The sequence below is a fragment of the Echinops telfairi genome, unplaced genomic scaffold, assembly GCF_000313985.2.
Source record: "Echinops telfairi isolate 266 unplaced genomic scaffold, ASM31398v2 ScPeMD7_31;HRSCAF=116, whole genome shotgun sequence".
Lineage (NCBI taxonomy): Eukaryota > Metazoa > Chordata > Mammalia > Afrosoricida > Tenrecidae > Echinops > Echinops telfairi.
Window position 1 is genome coordinate 63,866,403 of NW_022103928.1, and position 10,077 is coordinate 63,876,479.

A 10,077-nucleotide genomic window follows, 5' to 3' on the forward strand; every position below is an offset into this window, starting at 1 on the left:
ACAAGCAAAGAACCATTTAAAGCTGGCCTTACCTCGTCACACCTGGATTGAGTGGAAACAGGAGTAAGGCAACCCGCCTTTCCAGGTGAAGGTCTTACAGATGAAAGAGCGTAACTGAAACCTACCTCTTCAGTCAAGACCAAGCCGGAGTGTGCAGGAAGAGATGAGTAAGGAGACACCTATGGAATCTTGCAGGGTCTTACTGCCCCACCATGAGCTCAGGGCTTGGGAGGGAATTCTAAGGCCTCTGGGATGTGACATTTAGATGGTGGCTTGGTTTACCAGTGAATTATAAAGATCTCGTCATTGCTCTCATTTTCAAATAGCCTCAGACCTCTCCTGTGGCCGAGGCTGGGGCATTACAGTGCTGAAGATGTCAGCTTCCACGCTCCTCTGCTCCGTCAGTATGCACCTCTCATCTACAACGCAAAATCTATCCAAAGGATCTCATTTAACTCCATTTTTCAAAGAAGTGTTTATTTGGATTACTTCTCTGTCATTTTGTCTTTGGTAGCTCTACAGAGTGACCTAGTCATGGAAATGTCCATACTCTATCGCCACAAAAGAGGAGTGTCCGGCCACCAGATGACGCGGCATGTCTGGGATGCGATACTGTGCAGTGACTTCCCAGTCTCAGACAGAGGAGGTCAGTGCACCAAGACGTGCTGTTCAGCTGCAACATCAGAAGAAGGAAAAAATCACCAGATGGTTGTGTCTGTTCTTCAATTGAATGGAGGCCAGGAATATAGGCCCTTGGGGTCCTCAAAGGACCCCTGAGTTTTAGCTTCAAATAAACAACTACCTGACAGGTCTCACCCTTGTCAATTGTTCTACGTGGGCAGTAGTTCATAGCTTTTAGCCCGTGTCTTTTGACAGCCTCTCTGTGGGTCCAGGCAGATGTGAACTTTCACCCTCTAGCATGGTCCTTATGGCGGGTCCAACACCAACAGGAAAAATAGAATCAATGCAGGATTTGGCAAAAATCTTATGATTGCCCGAGTAGTTCCTCTGGCAGACAAACAGACATGACACCCACCGTTCCCACTCCGCGCTGAAGTCAAACCAGCAAGGAAAAGGGAGGCAGCTGTCCCTCCAGAATCCTCCTCCTCATCCCAGTGACCCCACAGAGAGAACTTCTGGGAGGAGCAGATGGTGGAAATTCAGTCGTCGTTGGCAGGAATCCTGTGGGCAGCCGGACTAACTTAAAAGGCTTTTCATCGTCTGGTCTCCCGGTGAGCTTTCGAGACACTAGGCACACCCTGGTATTAAGATTGCTTAAAAAGTTCAAAGGAGGAAAGACAGATATGGGGACCTTTTCCAACCCACAAAATAAGCATCAATCTTTTTTAAACCATCAACCAGAGGCCCGTCCTTCCCCGGTCAAACCCTAGACCCTTCTGTGGACCTGTAGTTGATCTGGACAATGGTGAGGCTTCATGGAGGCACTGAGCTGACAACATGATCAGACCGGGCTGAGCAGCCTTCACCCAGAATTTACAGGGCAATGGATGCATCTAATGAATGCGATGAACACCAGCAAACGTCGCATGCAGGAAACAGGAAGGCAAGGTTCACCTCAAGTCTCTCCTCTGACCTCCAAAATGTCAAGAAGATCCTTCCGCACGGGCTTGGACCATGGATAATGATGTGTGGATTCATTACACAGGTTTTGGGGATGGGCTCTTGCCTGGACTCACTCTAAAGAAACGCTGGGCCTTCTTGGAAACGCTCTAAGGCCAACAATTTTCAGCGAGTTTCTGCTGCTTGCCTCCTTTCACTTGCTACCGCTTAGTACACCTTCAATGCATTGCTTGGATTAGAGACGTTGTAAAGGAGGCCTTTGTGAGAGGAATAACTCGGGCCACAGTGCAGCAGAGCATGAAATCCCAATCTGGATGGTTGGCTGCTTCGTAAAATGTGACCAGGGATGGAGAAGCCAAAAAACGAAGGTAGGGAACAGTGTGATGGAGCTTACAGTAGCTGATGGAAAGCTTCCCAACCATATCATGACAGTTGGCCTGTGCAGGGCTCCAAATGAAATCCATTATGTTGCCCACAGAGCATGGGCTTCTGGCACTGCCACGCAAAAAAAGGTTTCCCTCTGTGCGCTTGGAAAGTTATCAGACAGCCTCCCATAGCGCCTCACCCCGAGAGCAGGGCCCTCACGCCGGAGAGGAGCAATTTCCACAGTGTCGGACAAGTGGTCCCTACATCATTTTTAAAGGGATCCAGCACAGAACATCAGTACCGTGTCCTCTAGGGAGCAAGCGCCACTCCACCACAAACGCTGTGTGGCCTGGTGAGCCGGCACCGATCCTAGTGAAGCCGACACACCAAAGTCCGGGACTACTCATGAAGAGGTCAAGCCAATGAAGACAGTCTCCTCACCCCACTCGTAATGCCACCTGACCCACCTTAGTTCTGGACACTTTGAAGAGAGCGTGGCCAACACAGGATGAAATAGCCTATGGTAACCTTCTCTTGAAATTTCAGTCCACAAAAAAAACACCAGGGCACATCCTGGGCCTAAACCCCACCTAGCTGAAGTCGATGAAAGTATGTCTTTCTCTGAATTCGATGACATAATCTAGTTCTGGGTCCTCATAGACATGCGACTGGTCATGAAAATGCTGGCTCTGTGGAGGAGCTGAGGTTAAATGCAGCCACTGGGTTCCAGGCAGCTTGGCTCTGACATATGTACACAGGATGGTACTTAAACAAAAGAGCACGAGGCACCACCTCAAAGGAGGTCATGCAACCCAGCGACCAGCTCACTCGTCCAGGAGAACTTCCAGGTGAGAGAAGGGCCATGTGCATGACATTCACCTTCACTTATTATAGGTGAGCTGATGAGCCCAGGTTCAAGTTTACGCAAGATCTCCGACTGCAGATACATATCCCCGGACCAAGTCACAGACTTAGTAAGTGAGTATCAGCACATTATTTGAGGCAACTTATATTCCTCTAACTAAAAGATGCTCTATTTATCCTCACATCAGAAAATTCAAGCAGGGTCATCTCAAACCTGTGAGGACAGCAGCACTGCTTGGGAGACTCAGGACCCTGCAGTCCTGTGCTCAGCCTTTCACCTCAAATACTACTCATCAGCAGAGAAGAGGGTCCACAGTGTGTTCTTGGGGAGCCTCCAAGGTCTGAGAGTTTTTTTCTGAACAACGTGTGAAAGAAAACTGGACCGTTGAAAACAAATACAGACCAACCCTCGGTGTGCACTCACTGCAGGTGCTTCCCTGGGGGCTGGGACGACATGCTCAAGCAGCTGGGCAGGGAGCCCCAGGAGCTGCCTGGGAAAGGAAATGTGGTGAACCCTGGAGAAGGCAAAAGGAAGTGAGAATCGAACATGAGATTTCAGATCTGAAAAGACAAAGGGCCAAGAGTGGATGTTTGCCAGCCCAGGAGTGTGGGAACTCAGCTCCCCTGAAGGAGTCACAACTCCAAACACTGCAGGGAGTCTGGTGGAGAGGGAGCGGCTGTCAGGGAGACCTGAACAGGCAGACTGTGAGGTGGTCAGCAGAGGGCTGGGAGCACCAGACAGAGCACAGGAAACCCACCAGGAAAGGGACAAAGGACCCGTGCCCCTTCACTTTGAAAACTCTGACATTTGTGTCGCTGGAGTACCAGTGCCGCAGGAGCAAGTCAATGACCACGTGCGTCCAATACAATCACGCTTAGACCATTTCGAAGGGGAAGAAAGAAGACTTTGTGAACAACAGGAAGGGAGCTCCGTCTCCGGGTCACTGCCATCTGCTGGTGGGTGAGTGTGTTGTCTCTTGGCCCAGAGACTCCTGTTAGAGATTTCACTACAAACACTGCATGTTCCTGCTGATCACCCAGTCCACAGAGAAAGCCACCCAATCGCCATTTCCTGCGAAGACACAGAGTCCATGGACGTCTCCAGGCCCACAGCTGTCAACAGGGGAGAAGGCAAAGACCTTTGCCAGGTATCCAAGCGAGTGGGAGAAAAAGAAGTGGAAACTATTTACAGACTGTGTCTCCAGCACCCCTCCACACTCAGAACTGAGTTTAGCGGTACTCACCGGTCAGTTACAATGTTTAAGGAGCACGCTCATTCTGCAGCATTTCTAATGCGGCTGTCACACGACATTTAATGCAGAAAAGATGTATTTTTAAATGATCCGGTTACTCCGAGGGCTTTGGCTTATAAAAGCCTTTTTTATTGAGATTCTAAATTCCAGTCGGAATAACCTTTCAATTTGTTCCAGTCATTTTCCCGTCCTGCATTTGCATTGGCAATACGGCTGGAGTCATTTCAAAGCCCGGCCTGAGCACTGAGCTTTCGTACCAAGTCTCCCCCTGCAGCATAGATGGCTGCTGCCAGATTTAGCATTTCTATGAAGCCGTTTGCACAAGGAAAACCACTTGCTTTTCAAAGTTCAAGGTTAAAGTGTGTTCAGGGCAAGAAGGAGAGCATGTCATAGTGTCCATCACTTCTTTGATTACCTGGGGGTCCCATTTGAGGTTTGAAGTTTGAATCATGTCACTTAGTTAAACCTACTGCGCCAGCGTGGTCACTATCACGGTCTGCATCCCCAGACCCACGTTTCATGCCAAACATCACTTGGCCTCATTTCCTACAGGTAGTTCTCGGGTTCCAAGTTCCGCACCCTGGGACTTGCGTGGCATTCATGATGCCCGTAACGTGGCATCTCACCACCCTTGTTTCTGAGGAGCCACCTGCCTGTGCGCGAGCCGCAAGACGCTTGTTTAGCCCGCAGGCAGTTAGTCTGGGGGTGGTCGACATCCTTCACTGGCAGCCCAGCTGGAATGTGTCCGTTTCTCCCTGGCCTGCCTGCCTGCCTTCCTGATGTGTCATCCAGTGCCCCCATGCATGGCAGGCACGTGGACACACACTGGGACCAGGCATGCATTAGTCCTCCAAGTGACCACTTTGCTCAGTAAGCACTTTGAACAGACCCCTGCACCATGTCCTCTGACTGTGCTTCCACTAGCCGTGCCAGTCTGTCCCATGGCGGTGGCTCGAGCGTTGCTGTGATACTGGAAGCTGTGCTGCTGGTCCTTCCCAGGCCAGCAGGGACACCGGTGGCAAATGGATTTCACTGGTGCTTCTGCACTAAAGAACAGACTAGGGTAGCGGTTCTCAGCCTGTGGGTCGCGACCCCTTTGGGGGTCAAATGACCCTTTCACAGGGGTCGCCTAAGACCATTGGAAAACACATATTTCCGATGACCTTAGGAACTGAGATACCGCTCCTCTATCAGTCTTCAGGCGGGTCTGCCCACATGCAGCTACGCCCACATACGAGTACTGGGGGTGGAGACTGTTCCCCATGCTACACCATGCTTCAAGACAACATTTCATTCATTTGTCATTAGAAATAAATATTTCGCAATATATAATGACATAGTTTTTGTGATGAATCACTATGCTTTAATTATGTTCCATTTGTAACAATGAAAATATATCCTGCATATCAGATATTTACATGCCAATTCCTCACAGTAGCAATGAAAATAATGTGATGGTTGGGCTCACCACAACAAGAGGAACGTATGAAAGGGTCGCAGCGTGAGGAAGGTTGAGAACCACTGGACTAGGGAGAAGGGCCAGAGGGTCCACTTCTGAGGGATTTAAAATAAACAGAAAAGCCATTGCCACTAAGTCAGTGGGACTCCCAGAGGCCTTCTACAAGGCTTCCGGGGGTCCAAGTCTTTACAGGAGCAGGCAGCCTCAGCTTGCTCACACCAAGTGGCTGTTGCAGGAAGCATTCCACCACTCCCCCACCATGCCACCGGAACGGAGGGGTTAGCCATGGGAAAATTTAGGAAGAGCACAGGAGCATTACATAGGAGATGCTTACATGTAAATTCTAGCTCTAAATGACTTAAATAAATCTTACATATGGTAGTACAAATATGTGAACTTCATGACACCGTGTCAAAAAGAAAACTTTTAAATAATTTTTATGAGAAACAGGCACTTACACATCACGTACACATATCACTTTAAGCACTTCCTGTAGCCGGAGCTATATTTACTGGGTATAGAAAATAATATTGCATGGGAAGCCAGGAAGAATTCCTGAAATTCCTTAAAAGTGGTCGTTAGTTGGCACTTTAACAATTTTTTTCTATCCTCTCATTGTTTTCCCACTAAAATTGTGAAGCTCTCTCATACCGGACACCAGTTTCTGAAAGTCTACACAGTTCCTGCTACTCTATTCCAGTCCTTCAAGGCAGCAGCCACTCACCTCAGCGAGGGTCTTCTTGTCCCCTGACCCTCTGATCAAGCATGATGTTCTTCTCCGGGGAATGCTCTGCCTAAACACAAACCCAAAGTACATAAGATGAAACTGAGCCATCCTCCCTTCTAAGCAGCACGGCCGCTGTGCTTTTTCCAAACAGACTGGTTCCTTCTTCTCTAGGCCCACGGTCCATCCAATGTTCGTCAGAAACACCACAACCCAAGTGAAAGGACTCTTCTTTGTCCGTCATTGGTCACTGTCCAAGCTTCTTTGTGCATAGGGGACAATGGCAAATGCCGAGACTTGAGTCAGGGGAACCTTAGTCTGCAAAGTGATAACTTGTGTTTTGTGTTTTAAACACTTCTAAGAGGTCTTTTGCAGGAGATTTTCACAAAGAACTCGTCCTTTGATGTCTTGGCTGTGGCTGCCATGGACTTGGATGGAGAATCCAAGTCAACCCAAACTGTCCACAGCTTCAGTCTTTCTCCAGTTATGCTGCCACTGACTGGTCCAGGGTTGAGGGCGTTTGCCGTCTACGTTTGGAGGTTTAATCCAGACAGACGGCTGTAGGTGGTCTTTGACATTAATCCGTAAATAGTAAAAGTCCTTTTCAATTTCAGGAAGCAAGGCTGTGTCAGCTGCATATCACAGGCTGTTAAAGTCTTCGAATTCTGATACAGATTCTTCTACCTAGTCCTAGCACACAGACTGACTTAAGGATAGCGAAGGACACTACCTTGATGCACCTTTTCTGAGAGTTTCTGCGTTAGCTGAAATCCATCTGATACCAGCAATGACATCTTGACTTGAATGTCTGCCAGTTTCCTGCCAATATATTGCTACGACCATTTTTTAAATATCTTCAGAAAAATATTATTGCGTGTGATGTTAATGATATTGTTCAACGTTCATGCATTCTGGTGCCTCCCCGCTCTTTGGAATGGCCATACAGATAGATACACTCCAGTTGCCTGGGCAGGCAGCTGTCTTCCAAATGTCTTGGCACAGACAGGTGAGAGCTTCTCGCAGTGTGTTCTTTTGTTGAAACATCTCAATTAGAGGGTGGCAGTTTCTGGAGATTTGGTTTTTACCAACGCTTTCAATGCAGCTTAGAGTTCTTCATGCGGTACCACTGGTCCGTGATCATATTCTGTCTTCTGAAATAGTGGACCGTCAGCCGGTTGCTTTAGATACAGTGACTGTGCATCGTTCAAATTCTTTTGATGCTTCAGTCAATATGTTCTCCATAGAACCCTTCAATATTGCGTCTTGAAGCTTGATTTTTTCCTCTAGTTCTGTACGCTTAAAAAATGCCAACTCATTTTCAAATGGACAATGCTTTTCATTCTCTAACTCCAAGTTTTGGTGCATTTCATGATGATACTTTATTTTGTCTTCTTGAGCAACCTTTGAAATCTACTCCGCTCTTGCCCTGCCATTTCTTCCCCTGCTTTGCTAGTCTATGTGCAAGAGCACGTTTCAGAGGCTCTGTTGAAATCTGTTTTGGTCTTTTCTTTCTTTTCTGACTTTTTAACGACTTACTGCTTTCTTCACGTGTGGTGTCGCTGAGCTACCTCTCTGCACCTCGTCTGACCTTCTGTCGTTCATGTTAAATGCAACACATTCTTCTTCCTAGTTGGTCTTAATCTGGAAGTTCTACTGAAAGCAGTTCCCCGTGGATGACTCTCTTGGTATTTGAAATACCAGTAGCTGCCACACATTTCAGTTGGCAGAAATAAAGATAATTTATAAGACCAGGGGTGATTTTCAAAACCTAGAAAGGAAACTCAGTTCTGGGGCAAAATTGGGATATGAAAAGAATCTGACTTCTTTCACACAATATGACCTAGTTCAATTTTAAAATTAGAGAAGAGGGGTTTAATTGTCTATGTCTTCAGAATAAATATTGACAGCTCATATAGTCTTAGGGCACTCCAGGACTTTGGAGGGAGGCAGTGTATTGGCTAAAGGTTACACCTCTGGTGACCAATGATTGGTCTGAGGTCCCAGAATCTCCAGGGGCAGCTGTGAGACTGGGCGAGTAATATTTTAACTCCCTACCAAGGGACTCGTGATTGCACAGCTTCACCAGGTGCCTAAGAGAGTGCAGACAAAGTAGGACAAGCTCTTAGCATGGAACCTAACACATCAAAGCCAATTTAATGAAATCTTAATCTTCCATCATATAGCTCTTTACCATTCTTCTGCCAACTGGTGTCTGTTCCATGTGTCATAGCTTATACCACACTACAAGATAGCCAGGTATGTGGGGGAATCAGAACTCAGCATCATGACTGCCAGTTATTTGAGGCATTCCCTAGTGTTCTCCAACAGAATTCTCTATCATGCTAGAAACGTAACCCGTGTGTGCTCACAGGGAAGCCACAGGTAATGGCTGAATGCCTGGGCTGTGGCTAGGGTAACTCAGGGCTGGACTTTGACACTGTATTTGCTTGTAATCATCTTACGTATTGAAGTAAGGTGTAGTGGTTTGTGGTCATTGTCCTTGGTAGCACCATCAGCCCTTGTCTGAAAGGAACTAGGCCAGAGAGTATTAATAGACAAGGAAGTATCAGAGGGAGAATCCACATCTGAGAGGTCATATGGAGTTGAGTTCACCTTGGGCTTGGGAATCTAACAAATTGTGGATCCATCACGTATAGGTGTGTGACCCTGAACAAATTAGTGAGCTTCTTTGGGCCTTGCTTGTCCCAGGAGTGCTTAGGTGGTACCTGTGTATCCTAAGAGGCTAGCATCTGCTCTCCATGGAAACCCCCAGTGACAACATGCCTACCTTGCCTGTGTCACATAAGTTACAAGCACACAAGACAGAAACCACAAGGTAACTTCATGGTTAATACAGTGTTTTTGGCTGGGCAATTTGGGTTATTCATGAAACAAGCTTCTCTAACCACTAGTAGGTATCCTGACTCTGTGCTGGACACCAAAGGAACAGATAAAAGACGACGGGCCAAGATATGCCCACGCGGCTTCCTTGAATCTCACGACAGCCCAGGAAGACGTCAATACAACTACCCGAACTTCACGGGCACGGAGTGTTTGCACAGCTCACTCAAAGCCATGCGGCACAGCAGCCACCCAGGCCTCCTTTGATGAAGCCTCACCGTGGAAAGCCACTGGAGAGAAATACAGTGGCAAGTGACACAGAGGTGTGTCCTTACGGCAACACACTGCTTGTCTGAGAGAGAAAGCAATGCTGAGACACCGCACCAGGTGGCGCAGGGTCAAGGGGACATGGCTTTGCCACAGGACAGGAGAGAAAGGATGAGGCCCAAAAGAGGCCGGGGCTCCTGGGTAACCTATTTGTGGAGCAAGCGTCCGGGTGAGCAAAAAGATGGTTTTCCAAAGGAGGGAAAGACTGCTTCAAAGGAACAAGCATGGAGCATTCCCAGCCCATTAAAGGGGGCGTTCGCACACTGCTCCTTGCTCCCAGCTACGGGCCAGGACTGAGGCAGCAAGTCTGGTCCAAGGAACTGAGCGCCTTCCTCACTGGCTCCTCCAGATCCTTCCTCTTCTGGCTGCCTCGACCTGGGGCTTCCCCGAAGCACCCTGTCCCCACCTGACCCTGCCCGCAGGAAAGACCCTCGAAGCCACCAGGGACCAGGGGCTGCAGGCAGCTTTTCATGCCGCTGGGCCTCGCTATGTCTTGATGCCTTTGCCTTGATTTCATCTCAAGTCGGTGGTGGGAATTTCAGGGTCCTCATCTGTGTTTCCAAGGAAGCATACTGTCCACACCCAGTAACTTAATACTACTGGTCATTAATTCCTTTGGACCTCCATGCCGCCTATGGTGTCTTTACATAGCCCGCCCCCCC

General features: G+C 48.2%; 1 protein-coding gene across 1 annotated transcript in view; it reads right to left on the bottom strand.

Moving 5' to 3' along the window:
* Nucleotides 1-10,077, bottom strand: part of CACNA2D3 (calcium voltage-gated channel auxiliary subunit alpha2delta 3) — a 982,973-nt gene that overhangs the window by 369,336 nt on the left and 603,560 nt on the right. The gene's annotated exons all lie outside the window — the stretch shown is intronic.